Source organism: Chroicocephalus ridibundus, chromosome 1, assembly GCF_963924245.1.
Source record: "Chroicocephalus ridibundus chromosome 1, bChrRid1.1, whole genome shotgun sequence".
Lineage (NCBI taxonomy): Eukaryota > Metazoa > Chordata > Aves > Charadriiformes > Laridae > Chroicocephalus > Chroicocephalus ridibundus.
This window is the reverse complement of record NC_086284.1, coordinates 67,349,593-67,374,816: the sequence shown is the minus strand read 5'-3', so window position 1 is coordinate 67,374,816 and position 25,224 is coordinate 67,349,593. Positions and strand designations below refer to the sequence as shown.

The 25,224-nt window shown below is 42.6% G+C and overlaps 1 long non-coding RNA gene across 1 annotated transcript; it reads right to left on the bottom strand.

Annotated features, from left to right (window-relative positions):
• LOC134516961 (uncharacterized) lies at nucleotides 1-23,927 on the bottom strand. Its single transcript, XR_010071509.1, has 4 exons — nucleotides 23,822-23,927; nucleotides 19,950-20,130; nucleotides 16,663-16,762; nucleotides 1-412 (listed from the first exon to the last, which is right to left on the bottom strand). It is a non-coding gene; the product is annotated as an uncharacterized LOC134516961 (long non-coding RNA).
• Nucleotides 23,928-25,224: the final 1,297 nt, after the last annotated feature.

Genomic DNA, 25,224 nt, shown 5'->3' with positions numbered 1-25,224 from the left:
AACCAACAATTCTCAGCTCATGTTATATTCCTGCTTTTTAATTCATTGTGCATTTTTTACCATTACCTGGCCTGAGCAGAGACGCATATTTAAGGCATTCCTTTCAATCTCACATACATTTTGTGGACAAAAAGGCTGTCTTTGGGTGTTGGTCGCCCATAACTATAGTGGAACCCAAAGCTGGAATTGCAGAATAAGCTGAACTTCCTTTCTGGTTCCCTTGCAGGACGGGCACAGCTCACGCTGAAGAGCTGCAAGAGTTCAGCTCCTGCTAAAGGCAGATGCTGCTCCTGAGGTTCATATCTAAGCCCAAATCTATTGAAGGTGAAAGGGATTTGGTTCTTGGTGCTTCAGTGAGTGAGAGTTTCTGTACTGGGATGATCAGACTGCGAAAGTCCTTTGTGAAACGTATCTGAGAAAAGAAAAAAATAACGAATTATTTCGGTAGGGAGTCCTTTCACTGGAAAATATCTAGAGAGCTTTGAAAAGCAAAAGAAGCCTGAACCCCCCACCCCGACTTCAGCAGCAGAGACAAAGAGCGTGTACATCAAAAGAACTGATTTTGAGTAAAACATTGCAGTTTGGTTTTGTCACAGCTATTTCTCGGATTCAGGTAGCTCCCTACAAAATTCAGTGTACACACAGACCACTGCCAACTCACAGAAGCTGAGTACAAAGGGGTATTTTAAAATTCCAATATACAGCTATACCTGCTACGCGGTCTCATCCTACTCACACCTTCAATTGTTTTCATTATTTCAGTTTATTTCTCACTGTGTTTGGAACAGTGTTTGGTGCCAATGGTTATGCATTCCCTTGAGACGCAACCAAACGCTGGCAAACTGATGCGGGAAACATGGGAAAATTTTGTGTCCAGATCAAGAAAGAAAAAGAAAGAAAGAAAGAATGGCATAGACCATGAACAATTACTCAGATGGTTCTCAGATTCCAAAAGCTCCAATTCCATAACGTTTTAATGCCCATAAAACATTGAGAACGTGTATGTTCATGAAGGTATGCCTGATGTAGAGAGAAGAAAGCTACAACCACTACATTCTATTTAGAAAAGTATACTGCAACTAGTGAAAAATATTTGTTCAGATGCAGCAATTCCAGTCTGTGTTCCTGAGGTTTGTTACTGCATCAAGGCATTAAGAGCATCTGTACAATGCCACAACTCAGGGGTACAATTTTTACCACAAATTCTTATATTCTTGGTACCATTTCTGTGTGAAAAAGCTACGGAAGATCAGAAAAGTACTGAACATCAAAAGAGATGTCACACCACTGCACGAACTATTTAAATGTGTGTATGTGTGCACATGCAGACTATGAAAGTGGTCTCCATATATATCTACACACAAAATCTAGCCATTTTTGCAGTGCTCTTATAATTTGTTTGTGTGTAGTTATTATATGCAGTCACGCGCACGTGCACATTTTTATTTACAGCAGATGCTTTCTGAAAATATCTTTTGTCTCTAATCCCACATTTTTTAAACATAGAGGATCCGACGGACTGGGGAAGTCGTACAAATAGACAGTATTTTAATATGTTACCACACCAGGCTAAGCTGACACAGCGTTTGGACCCTCCTGGTACTGGCTACACCCTGCTCCTTCTCCCACTTGTTATTATTTACTATCACCATTCAGGGCAGGTAGCATTCAGGGCCAGGTGTGAAAAGGCCCTTCACTCAAGACCCCACGCAAACCAGCGGCAAACAGCCTCCTGCCGCCTGTTGTAAAGCCCATACTGCAGAGATGTGGCAATGTTTGATGCGGCGCTAAACCAGCAGACAGTTTACTTGTGTAAAAGAGCGACTGGAGGTGGAAACCCATGATGGATTCAGTCCCTCGACATACACACAAGAGTCCGACATTGTGGCACGAGGAGATGTCTTTGAATACGACAGTCATGGATGCACATTAAGTGCTCTGCCAGGACAAACATAAGTAGGGAAATAGTCCCAGAACTTGTCCACACTGTTTCATTAAAGCTTTGCACAGGGAAATCAAGGATATTATAGAATCATAGAATCGGCTAGGTTGGGTGGGAGCTTTAAGATCTTTGAGTCCAACTGTCAAGCTAACACTGACGAAACCACCACTAAACCATGTCCCTAAACACCACGTCTACCTGTCTTTTAGATATCCTCCAGGGATGAAAATTCCACCACATCCCTGGGCAGCCTGTTGCAATGCTTGAAAACCCTTTTGGTAAGGAAATTTTTCCTAATATCCAATCTAAACCTCCCCTGGTGCAACTTGAGACCATTTCCTCTTGTCCTATTGGTTGTTACTTGGGAGAAGAGACCGACTCCCAGCTCTCTACAACCTCCTTTCAGGTAGTTGTAGAGAGCGATAAGGTGTCCCCTCAGCCTCCTTTTCTCCAAATTTAACAACCCCAGTTCCCTCAGCTGCTCCTCATAATATTTGTTCTCTAGACCCCTCACCAGCTTCATTGCCAAGCCACCAGTTAAGTACAAGAGATGTTTAAAGCAAATGGACTTGCCTCTACCAGGGCTTCCTCATTAATCTTCCCACAAGATCGGCATAGAGTCATCTCTTCCATGCCTTCTTCCTTTGACAAAATATGATCAGGATGCCCTTAAGCGCACAGAAAAGCAATACCAACAAAGGATTTCTAGCAGACATTACCCTGTCCCAGGCCTCTTGCTCCTCCCATTTCATGTTTCCACAAGTGTTTGCGGTAGACCCCCTCAGTGTTCCCTCCTTATCAAATGTAACTTCAGCAGCAGGCTTAAGCCCTCTCCCATCACATCCTCCCCGGCAAGCAGAGGCTGAGCTTTAACTCTCCCTGCAGGTCCTGACCTGCTTTTTCCCTTCACCTGCGCTCACTTGAGTGTCTGTGGTGAGAGTAGAGTGCCCTAACACAGGAGAGAGGGGGAATCGGCATCTCTGGGTGGAAACGTGGGATGTAAAAGCCGCCCTTACCTCGCAACAAAAATGCGAAAGTACCTGAGTTGTCAGAACTTGACTAGTAAAATCACTACTTGGCCAACACCAAAAAACTATGTCCGCTTTCAAAAGGAGGTGACACAGACCATTTTAAACTATTTGAACCAGCCAATACTAGGAGATCCCTGTTGTTTTAAAAAATGGACTTGCTGTTTTATCATTGCCTTGCGAGTGTGGGCCAAAGCACTGTCAGTCATCCCTCTGCTCCCCCAGATCGCAGGTCACCTTGCACTTCCCCACCCAAAAGGTAAGAAAAACCTTTTGGAAGTTACAAGAGGCCACAGAGGCCTCCTACAGGTAAAGGAGAAGGGACAGGCACTGCAGAACTTCAAACTACAAATTTATTTACTCTTTTTATACCATCTTCACTCCAGCTAGGATCAGATAAATTTAATTCAGATTAATTAAGGTATTGAATTTTTATTATTCCCACTTTTTCATGTGTGTCTGCTCCCTAAGAAAGGCCTTAGACTTACCCATAACTTAAACCAAACATCCTCTCAAATTTTTTATTCCTCCCACAGCCAAGTCTTCCATCAGTCTTTCGGCCATCACAGCTGCTCCCTTGCTCACCAGTTTGGGACTCTCAGACGGAGACCAGAGACCCCTACTCAGTCTAAGTCCATGAAGAAGAGAGAAAAATCAATAGAAGTTGGTAGAGACTGGCTAAATGCACTAGCATTGTGCATGTGAGGGGGTAAATAAGTGTTCATCGGCACCTTCCCCCCACCCCCCCTCGCCCCTGAAAGGAGGGGCGTTTGATGGGATCTTTGAAAAAAGGGTTAATACCTTGTCATTGCTGTTTGCATTACTGTAGGAGGTAGGAAAACTACTGATGGACATGGAACCTGTTATGTCAAACAGAAACTGCTCTCTGGTGCGGGGAGGGAACAGCCCAAAGCAGATACCAATGGACATGGGAAGAGAAGGAGGCAAGGCTATATTGTCAGTCGGTGTTATTGCTCGTGGTCTCCCTGGATATCAGGGCCTTCATCACATTCATGTTTTTATAAGTATCCCAGAGACTCTGATTTTCAGGTGGAAACTGGATCACAGTTTGTTATTGGTAGAAAGTAACCAGCTTTTCAAGTGCAGTGGTACGTAACGCGCTGTTCATCTTTGTTATCACACGAATAGATCACGTGAACCTAAAACCCAGCTGAAATGTTTGTAAGGATACAGGCAATGGTCTGCCCCTTTACAGAAATCCTCTCTCCCTCACCAGAAAAGTAAGTATTTACTTCAGAAAAGTAAATACTATTTATTATAAGTGCTATTTTAAATCAGAAAGCAAAACTCTCTAGGAGAGTTAGCTGGCAGAAAAACCCACGCAAAGTAATGTAAAAAGAATGTAAAGAAAGACTGGCTGTCGGTGGGAGGAATATTCAAAGACAGCAAGGAAAAAAAGCAAGCTTAGTTCAAAGGAAGGCTGTGATAAATGACTGCCTGAAGTAGATATAAATGGAAGAAGACGACTTAGAGACACCAAACGAGACTAACAGAGAGGACAATATACCTAAGCTATAGCCGTGAAGAGTAGCTAGTTAGTTAAGTATGGTACCAAACAACAGCAGCTGTTTTGGGCCAGTCCTACATTTCTGACAGAAAAGGATCCCTAAAGAAAATAATTCTCAATAACTAGTCTTATTTGTGACACCAGTTACATCTTGCTCATCTGGTTCCTCTCTTCACTGTGTATTAACATGCTGACAGCAGGTATGTTTGAAAAAATTGTACTCATTATAGCATTACCCCACTCTTTTATCTTTCTTTGCATTAACTTGGAAAGAACAGAACCGGGAATATCTTTTCTACTGATATTTCAAAATAAAAGATAGTTCTCTAAACATCACGGATATTGTTTGTGACAGGAAGCTGGGATGTCTGGTGCAGGGCCACTGGAAGAAATTAGCTTCGTTTGCGATGGAGAGGTCTTTTTTGAACAAGGAGAATTAAAAAGAAATGGAAAAGGAAGCTGATAGCAAAGGTTGAGGAAAACACAAAGGGTCTATTGGACAGCACTTCTATTCTTCTCTGTATGGTGCATTAAGTGCATTATAGTAAAAATGAAGGAGATTTCTTTCCTTCTCTTTAAAGTCCAACGTTATTGAACTTGAAACCTTTAACTGTGAGCAAAGCTGTGGTTTTCCTTTAATACAATTCTGCTATTGATCTCTTCATGCATTTCATCGGAATGATTCTGACAGTTTAAAAAAATACATTACCTTGATGAAAGATACAATTTTTCTCATGGAGAAAGGCACTTGGATAGGTATGTGTGGTGCACCAGGCATGTGAATCTTAAATGATGCTCTGAAGTACAAAAAAAACCAAAACCAAACCCAAACCCCCCAAATTTTAAAGAACGATGATCCAGTTCTCCTTACTGATTGAGAGTCTGCACAAACAAGTCCCACACTGCATCAGAGGGGGTCATCTTTTGAAAGCACAATCACTGTTTCTTCCTTTCTACCTCTTTCCACTATCCTAAATCCCCTTCTGGCCTACAGACCTCTTTTCTATTGCTTTTCTCCCCCTCCCTTCTCTTGGCATTTGTTCCGTGCAACACTGCATTAGCTTCCTCTTTATGCAACTTGGGTCATTTTATCTTTGCTCATAGAGGAAGGTGTATTTTTAATGCGTCTTAATATGCTGGCACAGAAAAGACCAGCTACTGTTTTACCACCTCATAACCATTATGGAAAAGTCTTCCTGTTTCCCATCACAACCTTCCCATTTGCACATGTGCTCAGTTTAGATACCCTACACCTTTATCACACATTAACAAGGCTCCTTTTCTTGCAGACAGGAACTACACAAAATCCACAGACTTGAAGGGCAAAAATAATCTTCTAGTCTAACCTTGTGCATTAGGTTTTTCCCTGTGTGTGTTATTTCAAGCTCAAAAGCCCTTCTTGAACTGGAACATACGTCTGAATTCAACTTGAATTGAAGTTTATGCAATGAAGGGCATTGTTGCCCGTGATAAATTATAACAATGGTTAATTTTCTATACTGTTAGAGTTTCCTTCATCTTGCCCTTACTTTTAGTCTGAATTTGTCTTTCATCCTTTGTGAAGAGAGAGACTCTATTCAAGCCTCTGCAGCAAGAACGTGCCCTGGTTTTGGTCTCATTCTGAACTAACAGCGGATGGATCCATTGGACCCATCTGAACTAACAGCGCTGCTGTCACTCTTTTTTTTTTATACTACACACATCCCCAGCACACTTGAATCAATCACTTGTCCTCCCAGCCTGCTGACAGCTGGCAGAAGTAGGACTCAAGTGGTCTGGTAGAAGCGTGGTATGCTATCACCAAGATCTGACTTTGAGAAGAGGTAACTGGAATTTTCGCTTTTGCAAATTACCTCCATGAAGACGGCACGGGAAAGGATTCCCCAAACAACCTTGGCCAGCCTGTTAATCCTCTTCTGTGGAACAATGTAAGAAATCCTACATGTCCATATTCCAGGAGCAATAAACTGACCATGACTTCTTAAGAGTACTAAATCAAGTTATTAACCTCCATATCTATTCTCAGGAAAAGAGCAGCTGTTTGGATGAATGGCACTCTGCTGGGGGCCTGGAGCAGAAGTTTTAATTTCCATTCTGAGATGTTCACATACTCAGGTGTCAACGCTCTTTGTAATGATATTACCAGCAAAAATATCTTTGACTGTCCCACTCTGCTTACACAGCATGACCTACAGTACCTACAGTCTGTGTAATGGGTGCATGAGGACAAACTGGAAAATGGTAGCTGCAGAACAGGCCAGCTTGACAACTACATAGACTTGAAGTTGCAGCTTCCCTTCCTGTAATGCAGAAAGTTAAAAAAGAAAGCCTTTCCATTTTTCCTGCTGCCCAGAAAACTGTTATAAGTTACATTATGTGACAGAAGCTCCCACAAAGGAGAAGAGAAAGCAATTGCAGGCAGGGATTCTGAGTTAAGCACTCCCAAGAACAGATACTCTGTCCAGGCCCCTCCCAGAGTTGTCCCAGCAGAGCCACCAGCCCTGCTGTCCAGGCACGGAGACCACCATAACGAGTCATCAGGACCAGCTCTCCACATCACCTTTCCAACTTTTAAGGGGGGTTGCTGCCTAGGGTTGGGACACATAATGAGATGCAGGGAAAAAGCAGTTTCGTGGTGGACTTGGCAGTGCTAGGTTAATGGTTGGACTTGATGATATAAAGGTCTTTTCCAACCTAAATGATTCTGTGATTCTATGTGTGTGTTATAGGGTCTGAATGCAGCAACCAGAGTGGGACCTCAGGTCACAGGGGCCTGCGTGTCCATGGTGTATATTTTCCTCTAATAGTACAGATTATCAAACCACTCTGCATTTTATCTCGTATAAACATAAAGTATGCAGTAGGGTAGCACTTTCCCCTAAAGTCAGATGTCTCAGAAGGGAGGGGAAAATGGAAGGTACGGGCTCTGTCAGCAGGTTAGACCAGATGGTGGCAGTCACAGAGACAGCTACTCAGACTGTAGTAGCCAAAGTTCAGCAAACTTTTAGCCTGTTATTCTGCTATTCCATCCATTTCTGTGTAAACATTTAGGAGCGAGAAAGAAATAGAAGCAAAATCTTTGGTTCATACCTTGGAACGTACGGGATGGGATGTGGGTGACTTTGCTCCTTTCAACACTTCCCATTCCAAAGCAAGACACCCAGGACTGTGCACACAAGATAACTACTCTCAAAGGCTCTTCTTGTAGCTTGTAAGCTCCATGAAACTTTCCTGAGTCACCTGTATATCTTGTTCAAGAATCAACAGTGTGAATGGAAATATCACAGCAGTTTCAAAATGGCTCAACCTACCTCATCTCTCTTTCAGTCAGCCAAACTGAAGTTACAGTCACATGCCCTTTGATCTCTCAGCTTTTCTACTGAGCATGGGCCAGAAGGGATGGAATACTTTGCTGGTCAGTTTTGGGCCACCCGTCCTGTCCACTCCTCCCTGCAGGTGGGACCCCTGTATGCTTTTCTGTTTCCAACCCTCCAATGGGGCAAATAACAAAATTAGCTGACCTTGGTTGTTGTAGCAATAAGTATAAGCAAGAGCCTAACTGCACACCATTTCTTGGCACTAATTGTAGACATTGGTCTTATCACTCTGAGAATGAACTGTTTCGTGCACAATATACTGTTAATTTCAGAAAGCTAGAAGATGCTTAGCTAAGAAGTAAAATTACTGAACAGAAAGTTGGTTCTGTTCTACCTCAAACCAGGACACCCAGTAGCTGGAAATACTGTCCCCAGTATATATTCCCACTCTCATTGAGGAGTGCAGGGATTTCCCGAGGCAAGTGTCACAGTCAAATAACTACCTTCAATAACCAGTGACAGACCTAACCTTGAACTTCTTTACATCTTTTACAATAAATTTATATTTTTGATTTCATTGCATCCTGTGATGTGTTACGCTGGAAATTAACACAGGATGTGATGCCTAAAAGCTGTTATGCCTTGTATTTATCATATAAGTACTATACTGTGTGTACAAGTGTATGCATTCAGTACAGAAACATGAGCTTTTTCCATATCCATAATACCAGAAAGTACTCTAGAAAAAAACCAAACACATGCACACAAATGTAACCCTCTATTCCGCGTTACAGGAACCTCATTGCTAGCTTACAATGTAAGATATCCTTGATGAAGTTTCAAATTCAAGTTTAAGTTTACTTTGTCATCCATTTAGAAATATGTAAAATATCATGTCAGACCAACAGCTGATGAGCACTCCTGTGTCTGATTAAATAAGAGGAATGCGTAAGCTTCATGTCATCTTTACTCAATATAAGCTTTCCTACAGTGGATGATAATTCACAAATAGACAGACCACTGCAGAGCAGAGGCACAGGGTTTTTTTGGGGGGCATTGCAGATGTCATTACTGCTTCATGAGGATGGCCAGCGTAGGGTACCTGGCCCCTGAAGTGTGAGCCAGAATGCCTTGTTTGGCACCACAGTTCCCTTTGGAGGGCACGGGCTGAACTGGGACCCTCCAAAGCAGCAACCTAAGCAGCAGCTCCAAACCAGCCCCTCAAGGCAGAATTTCTTGCTGTGGGTTTTCACAGGCGGCTCACCAGTGTGTGTTGCACAGGCTTGTTCCTTGAAGGCTGTGTCCTTCAAGGGTGTGTACAGTGGCTGATAAACCTTCAGCAGTATTAGACACCAGCTAATCACCTGTCTGCTTGAACTGGGGAACTTCCCAAGCAACTTGGGATTCAAGCTGGGAGGCACCAGATAAAGCTCCACTTTGAGCGGACAACTCGGAAGAGGGAGCTTGGGTCGTGACATTAGACTTCAAAGCCTTAACTCTGCCTGCATTTCAGTTTATATGTCCCTATGTGCTCTATTGAATCTTGCCCTTAGTTACTTGGGTACTTCAGAAAATATTGTTTGCTTGAGTGTATTTGCTCCACAGAAGCGAAGTGCTGTCACTGCCAATCTATAAGGAGTGAGGAGACATTCTGCTGGGTGCAGAAACGCAAACTGATTAAACCCATCCTTGAAAACAGAGATTTGTAATAAAAATATTAAGATTGGTATGAATGGAGAGTGAATGACCATGTCTGGGTGTGGAAGCACCAGAAGGAAAACCAGAATTAGGGCTGCAAGAATGGCAGGTGTTGATAGCACCCAGGTTAGCAGATCTGCAAGTTCCCAGCGCCCAGACACAGAGCTTCCCAGGACACCCAGATGGAGAAAGCACCCAGACTTAAACAAAAGATGGTCTGCATTATGAGATGATGACAGAAAGATAATGGACAGGACTGGAGTGTTGACACACACAGATGAGGAGCTAAAAGGGAATAAATCCTAATGACTCACACAAGTGAGTCAGGAAGTCCCAAAAGACCACAATTGCTGCCAGCTCTTAAAAGGCACATCTTGGTGACTTCAACTTTTTGACCATGTGCTGAAGAACCCAGGAGATATGGGGAGGGGGAGGTAACGGGCTCACCTTGTTCTCTGCCCTAGCCAGACCCTCTGGACATGCAGCTCGGTGCTTGTGAACAGGGACGCATGAGTAGAATTAGCTTTTTTTAATATGGGGGCGGGGGGGGGGAAGTCTTGCATTGAGCTTTGCTACAGTATCTTCCGGACTCTGGAGACACCAGCACAGCCTTTGGGTTGGACTCGAGCTCCTCTCTCCCATGGAATCTCTGGAAGTGCTGAAGGTCCTTTAGTCCCCTTGCCTTTGCATTTCAGGCCACATCCTTCCTAGGTAACTGTTGAAGTGAGGGATGAAACTGTTTACAAAGCCAGCCTGTCTCATGAGAGGAAGCAGATACCTCATGGAGGCACGAATCACGGAAATTATTCTTGACTGACAAATGTGCAGTTATGGAATCTCCCATTTGGAGATCGATTGCTGAGAATCTGGTAGTTATTCAGAGTAATCACAGTAGATCTGCCAACTGCTGTTAATTAATTTAGAGGGACTGGATATTTCATACTTGGGAGGATACAAAATTATTCTTGGTCATCAATGATTGGCTCCCTGCGAAGTCAAACTCAGTCACTGGAAATGAAGCACTGGGACAGTTGGTAGCGACTGCGATTGCTCTGTAGCTGTTTACAAGCATTACATTCACAATTCCTTCTCTGCAATTCCCCGTGAGCAAGTGCGTTTGTGTACCTAGGCTGTGTTTCAGCCGAGAAGTGCCGCAGGCACAGGCTAATGGGAAAATAGTCCCTGAGCCTTCAAGTATATTACCTGTGGTAAATTAATCATTTAATATAGGTATACATTTATGTAATATTTGCCTAAGAGTTGCTCCAAAATTCTCTTTGAATAATACACAATTAGGTTTAAATGTTTACCTCAGTTTTCTTTTCATGAGCATATTTTCCAAATTTTCTCTGATAATTCATTCCATAGCTGCATTTCAACTGGTTTGTAAAATTTTACTAGCTCACAAAGATGTAATTTGCATAGAAATGAAATACAGACAAAAATGCTGAAGGAAAGAGAAGGAGATTTAAACTAAGTATAGCGTCACAAACAATTTCTTTCATAGGTGCTTTCAAGTGCAGTTGGAAACAGTCATTTGAAAGAATACTATCAAAGAACATGCTGTACCGAGAAATGGTATATTATAAACCCGATTCAAACAGCCACATCTAAATTCCACATTCATATGGATTGAGTGATTGACTGATTATTACTGGCATTTATTTCACAGAAAGAGGGCAGCTTAATAAAAGTGTATTATTCAGTCAGTGGTGTGCTATGATGGATAAAGAGGTGAAAATCACAAACATTTAAATCCAACAAAAGGAAGAAGCCAAGGAAAGTAGTGAAAAAGAGGGAAGAGAATTCACTGTTAAGTGATCATCTTTTAGGCTAGCCTATTGATGGTTTACTCTAGTAACCAGTCTCAGAAAACAGAATCACAGCTTGACTTTATAGTCCAAGCTGGGAGGAAAAGCTACAATTAATTTCTAGTCAATAATAAGATATCACACCAGTCCTTGAGGAATCAAAGGGCTGAAATACCTTTTTTTTTCTAATCTGTACTTCAAGGTTTTAAAAGAAGCAAGTGGAAAATTGCATCTGGGACAGAATTTACGAACGACTCTTGGGCACAGAAGGAGCAACTGCTCATCCTTTTTTCTTTCTGCCTATTGTATATCTGCTCCCGTTGGTCTTTATTTTACTGGTAAGGCAGGTCTGTGTTAATTAAATCTTGCATGCACTTCCTAAAAGCAAATAAAATTGGAACAAACGTTGGTCTTACGTGTGAGGGAGCCGACGTGTATGTTAGCATATTGTATCATGTAAGCCAAAGGCAACCTTCAAATAAGCACTTTAAAATGACTTTTCTCCACATGCAAAATTAATTCTCTAGCTCACTTAAAAGGAGAATCCAGAACATGAACTGTGTTCCTCCAGGTGTCTCAGACCACCATTGCTGATCGCTGGTCCGAGAGATTGATGAAGCCTATAGGGAGGTAAGCTAAGTCTCTCACCCAGAGTACACCTTCCTACCACCCGGTGTTCGCACCATTCCCTTTCTCCTTTCTCACAGCCTTTCTCAAGCTGAAGTGCTTGGCAAACACCCTTCCCATCAATCCTTCCTTTTCCAGGAGCTCAGCAGCAGCCCAGGTGCTGAAATTCAAGTCCCTGCAAAGACCCATCACCCCTCTTCTGCTCCTGCCTGTCCTCCTGCCCATGCCCCTCTGAGGCCCGGAACTGAAGCAGACAAGACAACGAGGGGACAAGATTTGCAAATCACTCCCCTCCCAGCCACTCTGTGCTAGCCCGTCTCTTACAGACACAAACTGTACTGTTTCACACCCACTGAAACCACGTTCTGCAATGGCATTTCAGGAGTTTCTTCCTAGGGGCATGCTATTCTAACATATTTGCGCATTTTAGATCTCTCCTGCTCTAAAAAAAAAAAAATCTGAAAAGATTTATCAGAAGTCAGCCACAGGGGCAGAAAGGAGAGAGAAAGCAGCTCGCTGAATTTAAAATACTTTCTCAGAAAAGCTTAGCATGAGGAAGTATAAGATTTGCCCACGAGTATGTAGTGCTCCATGATACACCTAGGAAAATACCTAGCTCAGTTCCTGAGAAACTTCTTCATGTAGAATTCGTCACATACTGCTTTAGTTCAACCTGCCCTTAAAACACAGAGAAAACAACATACTTATACCTAGAACAAAAATACATTGAATTTTTATTTTAAATGGAATGAATTTTTATTTTTAACCTGAGGTTTCCAGATATAAAGAAATCCTCTTTCACACACAAGACAGTTTCTGAACGGCAAGCACTGATCTCTTCCCAGGCCTCAAATTATATCTAAACTATCCTGACAGATCAGAGTAATTGAATAATCTGCAAAATACGATTCACATAAGTCCAGGAGTTTGCACAGTTCTCAGAATTTTTCTTAAAGAAGGATGGAGAAGGTTTACTCTACTTTCTGCTTGCTATTCCAATGCTTTCTCACTCAATGCTCACACAAAGGAGGTTTGGAGAGCTGCTTACCTGAACAATGCTTTATAAATCCTTCCTAAAAATGGCATCTTGCTAGTATAGCATTCAGTTTCTACTCAGGAGATTTGTTTTAATGTCAAAACAAAAAGGGATGCTAGAATTACATAAGTGAGTAAAAAGCAGTATTCATCTTTGTATTTCCAGTTTCCGCAGTCTTTAGTTTTGAAAAATATAACACTGTAATACGTGCTTGTATTTAAAAAAACACCTTACGGGACGTTTCTCATGGAGAATGGAGCTGGGAGATGGGAGGATGGCACAAACTGCTACAACTGGGAAATGCTCTTGCTCAGATTTGGTCTCTTAACACTAACAGTCCGCAGTACTAAAAGAGAATCTTTTGTGCATATTCTTGTAAAAATGAACCTAGCAAAGAAGTCCTGAAATGCATTGCCAGCTATGTGAACCTCTGAAATAGTCTGTTCTTTCAACATTTTCTGGATACAGGACAAATACTTGGAGTCAGCAAAGAATTTCCATTATGCTTTTTCTCCTGTCAGCCTTTGCACTAGAACGAAAGGTTGGACCAGGTCGTGGTCCCTTCCAACCTGGGCTATTCTATGAAATGGTCATTGTATTCTGATTTCTTTTGCTTAATGGATATTGATTTGGAAATTGTTGCCCTCTGTAAGTCTTTTTTCAGGTGAAAGTGAAAATTTGGTGCCCAGTAGCAGTTGTCTGCCTCATCCACCCATTCTCCCCCTGCGGAGGGGTAGTGTTCAAACTAGGTGTATTCTTCTGATTACGCCGTCAGTTAAGTCCATGACAATCTTTTAGATTTGCTTTTCATGTTAGCAAGTGGTCCAACAATCAGAAAAATAAAGAAGACCAAATGCCGGGCTGGGGGCAGTATTAACCATAGCTAACATCTGTGTCAACAAGGATGCATTATTTCAGTCTCTTGCAAGTTGTCAGTAAAGAGCCTGATGCTTTTATTATGCTGATAACACACCCCACTCCTGTATCTCATGGTCATATTGTGAAGCTGGAGCCCCCAAAAATATCAGTCAAAAAGATTTATCATAATCTCTGCTCTTCCTTCAGGAAGATCATAAGATCTTGGGTGGACCTGAAACAAAACCCAGCGAAAGCGAGGTTTGAGCCCGTGTAGCCCTTTCAGGAGATTGATGTAGCTACTGCTGTAGAGAGAGCATTGACTGACTCTGCACAGGGTCCAAAAGGAACTTTATTCATACTGTATTTTCCTATCTACCTTCATTGCCCCTTGTAGTTCTTACTCATATAACAGACTCCTTTTGCAAGTAAAGCTACAGTAACTGCCCTGTTGTCATGGAACTCAAAGAAATCATAAGCCACCTTTTTTCCACAGACCCAGAAGTACAGCAGCTTCTGGGTCAATTAGACCCATAGAAGTAACTTGAGAGAAAAGGCATAGTCAAGGCTATGATATTCCATACAACATGGGCAAATGGAAGCACGCACTGAATGCATTTTTGCTTAATAGAAGTTTTTAAGCCATGCGTAGCTTAGAATTATTCAGAATCTCTAAAAGTAGCATGCGATGCTCATATTCTTCTCATGTGCTTCTTTCTTTATAACATAACTTCAGGACTTCACCCTGTTTAATGGTGTGTGAGCAAAAACAAAGAAAGGAAGAAATCTGGCAGCTTCAAAATTATAAGTTCTTGTCAACGCATATAGATTTTCACATAACATCATCAGAAATTAAATTTTGTTTTCTAACAATGACCCTCTGCAAAAGATCCATTTGAAGTCGCATTTAGTATCACTTTAAAACTACTCACTTCTAGGAATTAAAAGCCACATCAGAAATAGGTACTACAGGAATCATTGGCCAGCAATACTTTAGAAAAAGTAGGAAACATTAGATGTACCTGAAGCTTTCGCATGCCAGCTGCCAACACACACTCCTTCAGGAACAGTCAAGTAGTGAAAAACCTGTGGTAGAGAGGCTGGGGGACACCCACAAGAAGAACTCTCAGCAGCAAGGGAAAAACTAGTCTCTCTCAACATCTGGCCTAACACTATAAGACAGAATGGAAGAATCATAGAATGGTTTGGGTTGAAAGGGACCTTTGAAGGTCCTTTTCAACTAGTCCAGCCCCCCTGCAACGAGCAACCAGATCAGGTTGCTCAGAACCTCATCCAACCTGACCTTGAATGATTTCAAGGATGAGGCATCTACCACCTCTCTGGGCAACCTGTGACAGTGTCTCACCACACTCATAGTAAAAAAAATCTTCCTTCTATTTAGTTTAAATCTAGCCTCTTCTAGTTTAAAACCATTACCCCTTGTCCTATCACAGCAGGCCTTACTAAGAAGTCTGTCACCATGTTACTCCTAGCTACCTTTTAAGTGTTGGAAAGCCACAATAAAGCTCCCTGGAGCCTTCTCCAGGCTGAACAACTCTCAGCCTTTCTTCATAGGAAAGGTGCTCCATCCCTCTGATCATCTTTGTGGCCTTCCTCCAAACCCTATCCAACAGGTCCATGTCTTTCCTGTGCTGAGGACCCCAGAGCTGGACGCAGTACTGCAGGCGGAGTCTCACCAGGGTGGAGTAGAGGGGCAGAATCACTTTCCTTAACCTGCTGGCCACCTTCTTTTTATGCAGTCCAAGATAGAATTGGCTTTCTGGGCTGCGAGCGCACATTGTCAGATCATGTCCAGCTTTTCATCCACCAGTACACACAAACCCTTCTCGGCAGGGCCGCTCTCAGTCCCTTCATCCCCCAGCCTGCCTTGACCGACACAGGCGCAGCACCAAGCTAGTTTCTGCTGCTGGGCAGCATTACTGACCATTACCATCATCCTGTGCAGAGATAAGCAAGCAGCACACTGCTAGCGGAAAAGGCAAGAGCATTTTCCTTTGAGCTACTGTTCTTTGTTGGGCTTTTAGAACAAATGGGCAGGAAAAAGGGTGAAATAATTCCTTCTCAATTTGCATTGCAACACACCCCATGGAAGTGAGAAATGGGGTCTGGAAAAAAATGTAGGGAGAAATGTGAGTTTATACACATGGAAAGCAAGAGAAGTTCTGGAGATTATGGATCTGGGACAAGAGATCAAAAGGAGAACATGTGGACACACTGAACAAAGAAATGTGTGGGAGAATGAGAAGAGATTAGGAGAGCCTGGGGCAGGACAGAGGAAAGACTGGTACAAGGAGGGATTAAAGATGTCAGAGAAGAGAGCAGGCAGAAAAGCACGTTACCCCTGCCCAAAGCTGAGGAATCTCACCATACCTTTGCTGTCGGCAATGCTTGTAAAACCTCCCTACACCCTGACCTGGTTCCTTTAGAGAGCTACATTCTGTTACTGTTGTAAAATAATTGGTTCACTCAATGAAAGGGGTTTGCGTGGCAGATGTAATTGTTCCTGCTGATGATCTCTTATTGAGAGCAACTCAGTGGCATACTGTGCATTTCTGGATGGCTTTTTTGGGGTGACTGGTTTCGGGGGTTTTTTAAGAGTCCCAGAAATCCCTCTCTCTCAGACATACACATATAGAATTAAAGTCTGTGATTAGCTGTAAAGTTGCACATGTTATAATATGGGGGTGTTGAATTTGCCTGCAGCACGTTTGTAAGGCCTCCTTGCGTGTAAGCACTATGATCCTTCCATCCATCATCACGATCTAAACACCGTGAGGCAAAGGCATATGTCGCACCTACCCCATTGTACTCCGCCTTGCATTTCCACGTACAGCATCCTGAACTCTTCACCATATCACACTCTGGTGCCAGCCAGCTGCTTCTGAGACTGCCTGCTGCCCTACGACAAGTTCAAAGCGTACATGTCACCTAACAGAAGTGTCTCAGCAGATAATCCCCCCTCTTTCTGAACATTTTGTTTAAGGCATTGAGAAATTTAATAAGGACAAACAAAGCTTTCTAAAAGAGGAAGAACAACAGATCATGAGCAGGCACGGTTTTAACACAATTATTTTAGCCAAACTGGGGACTGTATGCTTGTGCATAGGCAAGGCCTGTTGCTCATGGTCTAGGAGTCAGATGTCAAGGTGTATTCGGTAGAGTTTTGCTTTGCTTCTCGTCTTCTTCCAAGTTGTTCCAGTTCTTTTACTGAGGCCTTGACAACATTGCCAGTTATAAATGTTGGACTTAGCAGGTCTTTAATATCTGTTCCTCTCTGAATAAAGACAGATCCTGAGAAATGATGAGCAGCCTTCTCTGCCCACCCAAACCATCAGGAATAAACAGAGCAAAACTTGTTTCCAGACACGAGACCAATGCATCCTGCTAGTGGCAAAGCAAGAAGCAACAGTTACCGCTTCCTGAGAGAATGGATGTTTCAGTACCTTAAATGGTCCAATTTTAAACATGAGATCCCCTGCATAGCTAAGGGTCTCTTCACTCCCCCCGACGCTGTTTCCAGACAGCCAAGTTTGGCATGTTCCACACTGGGGGTTTCTCTCTGCCATCCATTCTATAACACTCCACACCTGGGCTGCCCCTTAATTGATAATGTAATTATCAGCATAGTCATATTACTTCACACTAAGCATTTTCAACCATTTATCACAATGTTGATCTTTATTTTAAATATAAATCAGGCAATCATTTATGTCTTTTATGTTCTTTGTATTTATTCAAGAATATTTAACTGTAGACAAAAGGTGACTTATTCATTATTCATCCTGAACAAGGCAAGTATGGCAATTTGAAAAGCCTGACATTTGAGCTTTTTGCCAACACCAGCAAAATTATATCCTTCCCATTGTAAATCAATGAAGTAGAATCATTGTGCACAAAAGAATTAAATTGCCTTGTCACTTTAATAAGGCCACCTTATATACAACCTTCAACCAATGCCATTGTGCAGAAAAAGGGTGCATCCTTTGCCTCAGCTGCCTCAGATCTCAGTAGGCTTTCCAATTAAATGAACATCCTCTTAGTCTTTCACTCCACTCCACTCTTTCTCTTTTTTGAGAGGCGATGTCAGAATGTCATAGGCATAACTTGCTATCAGTGGCACGCACACATCAATGCGAATTAACTTCCTCCAACTCCTGCTTTCTTTTGGCAGCCTTTTTAACTTATTTGTCAATTCCAAAATGATGGAACTCCAAGAAAGAGGATTTTTTTTTTAATTGTTTACTGGGCTTAGAGAAAAGCTGCAAATAGCTATGTGCAAAACAAGAAAACTATACAATTGTGAGAATCCTTTGCCGGCAATGTAGATAATGTAAAATGGCAAAGAAACAACATGTCCAATCAAGCAGAACACAAGTGGCATACGCCAGAAAGAGAACAACTTTGTGTGTTCTCACTTCACAGGCTAGAACCCTGTCATTACAATCAGACCTGATTTTTCCCATCTAACACCCCTTGGATGCGTTTTACCCTGAGAGTAGAAACCTTTAACCAGCCATTTCCAGGCTTTTAAATGACTCCAGAACAGCTATTTCATAATTCAACAACAGACGGCTGTCTATAATAGTCATACGCCTGCCCCTTCCTTTCAATCGTGGCCTGCAGAGGTTGAACGAAGAACTTCAGCCCGGATTTTTCTCAGAATCAGAGAAACTAAAACAATGAAACAAAGCTGTGCACACCAGCAGCCGAAACACAGCAACGTGAGCGAATCTTGATATTTCAAAACATAGTCAAAAGTCTGCAGCTTTACAATGGTTTTGGAATCTCAATATTTTGTCCTGTTTTGATAGTTAACTGAAAGGTGCATGATAAAGAAAATAACCCATGTAAGTATAGAAACAGCGACAATATTCTTGATGTTGTTAACGTTTCGAGTTTAGTCAGAAAATGTTAATAACAAATGACCTTTTTCTGAAGGGTATTTTAAGGAGACCAAGCAATTTTCTGTAATGTGGTTACCATAGTGATTGGCCCTCTAAAAAGACCAGAAAAAAAAAAAAAAAGATGTACATCTGTAATCAACCAGCTACTGCAACAACAAATGGTCTGATAAAGCAACACTTTGAGTTTAATTCCAAGCCGGAAAGATACTGGCTTTTGAAGTTAAGTATAAAAGAAACTATTTATGGGTGGAAAATAGGTCCTCTAGTAACTATTACAGAACATTTGTGATGACTCAGAAGGGATTTTCCTTGAAAAATACATTAGTGCACAATAGACCAATTTTTTTCTTAGAAACTACTTCATCATCTGTACTGTCCTGAGTCATTCAGAAAAGAGCTCAGCAAGCACCTGGGGATGGCAAATAGGAACCTCTCACTTTCCTGCTCCCTGTCTCTTGCCTTTCCCAGAGCTTACCTGGAAAATAAGCAGTTAAAAGTAGTGCTACGATTTTAAACATTTCTGCAACTAGACCTACAAACTTACAGTGCAAATGTTTCAGGCTACCTGTCTAGGTAAGGTTGGTGATCACCACACTGTATTTAAGGACAGGAACTTTCAAATCACCCATTACAGAGCATACAATTTGATATTTAAACCCCAAATTACATTTTTAAAACTTCAGCCACCTTCATAATTCTCTTAACTGCTGCTTGACTCTGGGAAAACACCATAGACTTCAGTGATGGTTTTTGTCAGTGTTAGGTTGACGGTTGGACCGGATGGTCTGAAAGGTCCCTTCCAACCTAGGCAATTCTATGATTCAATGATTCTATAAAGTTCCCTGGAAGCCTAACATGACAAACCTGCCCTGCCCTTACTCAGAGAAACCCTTGCTACGGCAAGATGCTGCAGCCTGAAACCACGTAATGCCCAGAACCAGGTATCCTCCCTTGGTAACCTTCAAGGCTTGGGACATGTCTAACAAACCCCATCCCAGCAGTGCCAGATATTAACTGCATCTTTCAAACCAAAATATAAAAGCAAAAGAATGACCCTCTTCTAATTGTTAACAATACAGCTCAGAACAATAAACAAGGCACAGCAGCTCACCCTCATGGACAGGCATTGGGCTACTTCTCAGCTGGGATGTCCCACAGCAAAGGGTTAGGGCCAAGGCTCACCTTGGGAAGTCAATTCAACTCTTCCGTATGTTCAGTTGTAGGCATTCCTTGGGCTACTCTTTGGTCTGGGTCTCTCCCTGACACATTCAGATGATGGGCAGTCCAGAGGGAGGTTCTTCTCACTTGTTCTGGAACACCTGGAAGTGCCATGCCCAAATCTCTGTTGACCACGTCCAGCTTCCTTTATAACCAAGAGAGACGGGTATGTACACAGAGCAATTTACCTGACTAAAATTAGTCTGAGATACAATCAGTTAGGTCATAAAGCTTGCTGGCACACCCACAAAAGGAGCGCAAAAAAACAGCAGCAGTTGGAGGCACCCAAATAGCACCTTGCCTGGCAACTCAGAGGCCCACCAAATACCCACCTCCACAAGCCCAGAGAAGCACAGAGGCACAACAGTGAGCAGGGGGAACCCAAATTAGGGACTCAGAGCAAATGAAAACCATGTCTAGGCCCCTCCCAGGGCTGTCCCAGAAGTCTTTCAGCCACATTGCCCAGGACTGAAACCCAGAAAGATGGGCCACTGCCTGAGCACCTTTTGGACTGAGAGGGACTGCTGCCTAGGGGTGGGACACATTATGGGATACAAGAGAAGTGCATTATAGGATTTCCCAGGATTTACATGGGATGCTTAGGGCAGGAAACAAAGGTGGAGAAGGGAGGCATCTAGGGGATTTGGGGAAGAAAGAAATGTGGGAAAATAGAGGGATAGGCAGATAAAATGGTGTGTTTATTTGCCTGTTTGGCTGTCTCTAAGGGTGAGACCATGGGAAGAGCGGGCTACTGGTGGGACCAGGGGCGTCCCACCAGCTGCCAGAGAGACAGTGGGATCTGGGTGTCTCTAAGGAGTGAAACCCACATGTGTGTGTTTGTGTCTGAGGGTGGAAGATGACAGGAGTGACAAATTTGAGCTTTCTAAAGCAAGGAAAAAAAGGAATGATACAGAGTTTTTGTATTTCTTGAAATGTGGTAAAGCTAGAATTTTAGGAAGCAAAGCTTAAAGCCGTCCTCCAGAATTCTCATTTCAACTTGTGCATGGCCAATCTCCAAAAGCATAGAAATACCTGATGTCCTAGGTGAGGGGAGGTTAGATCCCTTTGGCCTTTGGGAATCCCTTTGGGATTTCTGAACCTCACTTACAAATTTTTTGCCCCCTTCCTGTCAGCACAAATGTTTATAAAGATCAGAAGAAAAAGAGCATCCTGAGGCAGACTGCAAGGACACTAAAGGAAGAACAGGAACGCTCGGGAGACAGAGTGAGGTCAGTTCCAGCTTAATAGCAACAGAGAATCAGCAGATTTAGAGACAAGGGAATGGCTTAAGGAGGGAAGTCTGGGGTCACAGGTGATAAAAATTCTCACTGCTGGCAGTAAATATGATGTGCAAGGTAAAGACAGTACTGGAACCCCAGAAACAGCACAGTTTACTTTTCTAGGAGGAGTTTGGCCTTTGGAGTAGGCTCTTAAACCTAATCTCTCTTTAATAGCCATGTCAGGGATGAAGAGGCATCTCAGATGAAAGGTGATTTACAAATCAGAAGCACTAAGTCAGTTTCTGCAGTGGTTCATAGATTGAAGAAAAATACACAGAAGATAGATAGATACACCTTGAACTGTTAAAACTTAAAGAGTATAATGTGTACAATAAATACGAAATTATAATAGTACAATAAATGAAAATGAGAGGATGAAAAAATCCTCTGGATTCTGAAATCACCCTCAAGATGATTAGGGGACTGGAACACCTCTCTTATGAAGAAAGGCTGAAGGATTTGGGTCTCTTCAGTCTGGAAAAAATATGAATGAGGGGGGATCTTATCAACGCTTATAAATACTGAAACGGTGGGTGTCAGGAGGATGGGGCCAGGCTCTTTTCAGTGGTGCCCGGCAACAGGACAAGGGGTAACAGGCACAAACTTGAGCATAGGAAGTTCCACCTAAACATGAGGAGGAACTTCTTTACTCTGAGGGTGGCAGAGCCCTGGCACAGGCTGCCCAGAGAGGTGGTGGAGTCTCCTTCTCTGTCTCCATTCAAAACCCGCCTGGACGCGTTCCTGTGCCACCTGCTCTGGGTGACCCTGCTCTGGCAGGGGGGTTGGACTAGATGATCTCCAGAGGTCCCTTCCAAGCCTACCATTCTGTGATTCTGTGAAAAGGAAGATAAACGTACCCCCCCCCCCTTACAACAGCAATTTACAGGGCTTTAATTTAGCCTGTGTCTGTGAAAGTGTTTTCAAATATGCACAAAGGAGGCAAAAAAAATTCCATTTGCTTCCAATGCCCATCAAAAAAAAAGGTAAGTTGAGAGCCTCTTATTTTTTTTAACTAAGGTTAGTGTCATTAATTGTTATTGCAGATCTTTAGGTTTTTTGGAGAAGGATACAAAAAAAGAATTCTTGAAATAAGTTGGTAGCTTTTTTTGTTCATTTGTTTTGAAAAAAGGAAAATGAGGAGATGGACAGAACCTTCAGGAGATGAGAAGAAAAAGTGCCAATACAGGAAGCAGCATGGGAGAAGGCACCAAAAAAATTCACCGTACCCCAGAACCACATCTGAGTGTGCAAGAACCACAAAATCTCACTTCACAGTAAGAGTGTCTGGCCTAGCATTCAAAAAGCCAACTCAGAGGGGCAGGAAAGGGGACTGAAGTGCAACTAAGCCCTCTACCTGTGGCACTTTTCACATTACAAAGCCCAGAATATATTCAATATCATAAGATCACCATCTTGATCAACACAAAAAAGACTAAGCAGGCTTGAAGAGCAGATGTTCTCCAGAAAGGAGACACCATACTGAAATCACGTGTCTGACCTGAAGGTATAAGAAATACCATCAAATATGGGTTGTCCCCTCTTGACATGGGAGAAGGATTTGTGGGGAAAGATAGTATCTTTCATAACACCATCTGATGTATTTGGAAAAGAAAGAGCAGAGCTTTTGGGCACATAAACCCTTTTTCAGGTTTGAGGAAGTGGCACAATTCAGGCTAAAGACAGAATGAGCACAACACCCGTGAGTTTAAATTAACTATGTTAATTCAATAGTTAGAAGCAGTTGGTACCCATGGAGCAGAGGGAGACCGTTAGCAAAAGTGGAAGCCTAAGGCAAAGTTGGGGGGGGGGGGGCGGAGGGGGCGGAAAAGACGTAAATATTGCCTATGGAAGGCAGAGACCGTAACAGCAGCAAAACTTACAGTGTGGAGAAGCCCAGCATTGGTGCCAGTATTTGGCTTAAGTTGTGCAACAGGAAGAATAACTTCAGTCACTGTTGAGTCGCAAGCAGACAGCAGAACACTCAGCCTTTCTGCAACCCCACAGCTCACACCCCCAAGCATTTGTAACACCAACAGAAGACGTTATAACCAAGTTCACAGCTTTTTCCCCCATCCAGGATTTCTCCAAAACCTTGGCTGGAATAAATATCCATCTCACTCCATATTTTCATAAATTTTAAAAAAATAAAGTTAAAAAACACGTCATATTCTCTGCATTTATGAGTACTAAAGGTCCATAAAGATATGGATTACCACAGGTCCAAAACCACTAGCACCATTCCTTGCATCACCACTTTGAAGTGGTGACCAGTACCTTATAGACAAATGCCTTTTATGAATGAATAAGGAAAACCAGAATATTTTTAGTAGATGTTATTTGTGTTCAGAATATTTTAGGAGCTATGCAGATGTCAGTCAGTGTGACAATCAGAAGAAGATTCAAAACGCTTGTGTATAGTTTTGTGCTATATGGGGATGCAGGATTCAGGATCAGCGGAATTCTTAATTTCTTTTTTGATTCTTCCTACAGCATCTTTGAGCCTTCTACAAAAAAACCCAACAGCATTGTTGGAGGAGTAAGAACCTTCTTACTAACCTTTGCTTTTAATACTTCAGTGTGTAAGTAGACCAGAGTGGACTAGGATGGCTCTCTTCAGGCAAGACACGGGCTGAACACTGGTTGCACCCAACCCTCCACCATCTACAAATAGAGGCCAAAGCTAGACAGAGAAATTGTCTCCATGTCCACATGGGAGGAAACGATAGGGCAGCAGCTATCTCTTCTACCACGGAAGTCTGTCATCAAGAGCTGGGAACTCTGTGCCCACCTCCTGTGGTCTTGCAAGGACGTATTGTACTGCCCTTGCTCTACAGAACTTTGAAATCTAACTCATAGCTTATATAAACATAAACAAGTTTAGCCTATTTATAATATTATACATTGTGTGAATGGCAGAAAGACAAGCCACAGCACTGCTACATTACCAGGGAGCGAGAGGTAGGTACCAAGACAGAGAAGTGTAGGGAGGATTCAGTTTGAGATTCAATCACTTGCACCTAGGTGCTGACAAGAGCTGGATGCCTAAGCTCCCATTACAGCCAACAGAGGGATAGGGCTGGGCTTAGTTGCCCAAACGTGGGTATCTAGTATCATTCGAGATGAGCTGGGTTTTCTGAGTGGCGTCCCGCAGGGCAGAGATTTCCCTTAGGTCCTATAAGACATCTGCTTGAGGCTGAAAGATGTCTTAATACCCTAGGGCACCAGATTTGGCAAGGCATGCTTATATTTAGGTAACTGGATCAAGTTCCACTAATCAGCAGAGTAATGGGAGCCCAGAGCAAGGTTCAGCTCACCCCCTAAAGCAGACATCAAATGGCTGGATGGCCCTCTAGGCTCCACAGACTATACTGACTTGCTATCAGGAGAGCTTCGACACGCAAAGGTGCCTGCATTTAGATGGTTTAATTGTAGCTGAGCTGCACAGTCAGGGCAGGATCCAGATGCCCAAGCAGCTCACGCCTGTCCAAAAGGTCACAAACCATGTTTATCAGATGCTCCCTTCAGTGGGATAAAGTTATAATCAGCCTGTCATCCTTCTTCCTCGGCTGGAAGGAGTTGGTCGCATCGAATCACCATCCAAGCTTATAGGGCAGGATACTCAAAACAGGTTTGTTGTGGCTCACCACACAGGTAATTCTCATCCCCTACCTTCATTCTGTATTCCCAGGGCAGGCAACACAGATGTTTCTGGGGATAGATAAAAAAAAAAAAAAGAAAAGAAGTCATCCAATATCTGTGAAAGCCCCTATAAACTTGAAATCGAGTTATATATGGTATTAATTCGATTTTGTCAAAGTCAATAGAATTACATTTGCTTTATAGAGGAAAAGCTCTCACCTGCTGTACATAAATACAAGGAAGACGACCACGACAAGCATTATCAAGCTGTTGAGCATTTTCTGAATGCTGAAAAACAATTACACTTTGTCATCTACAAC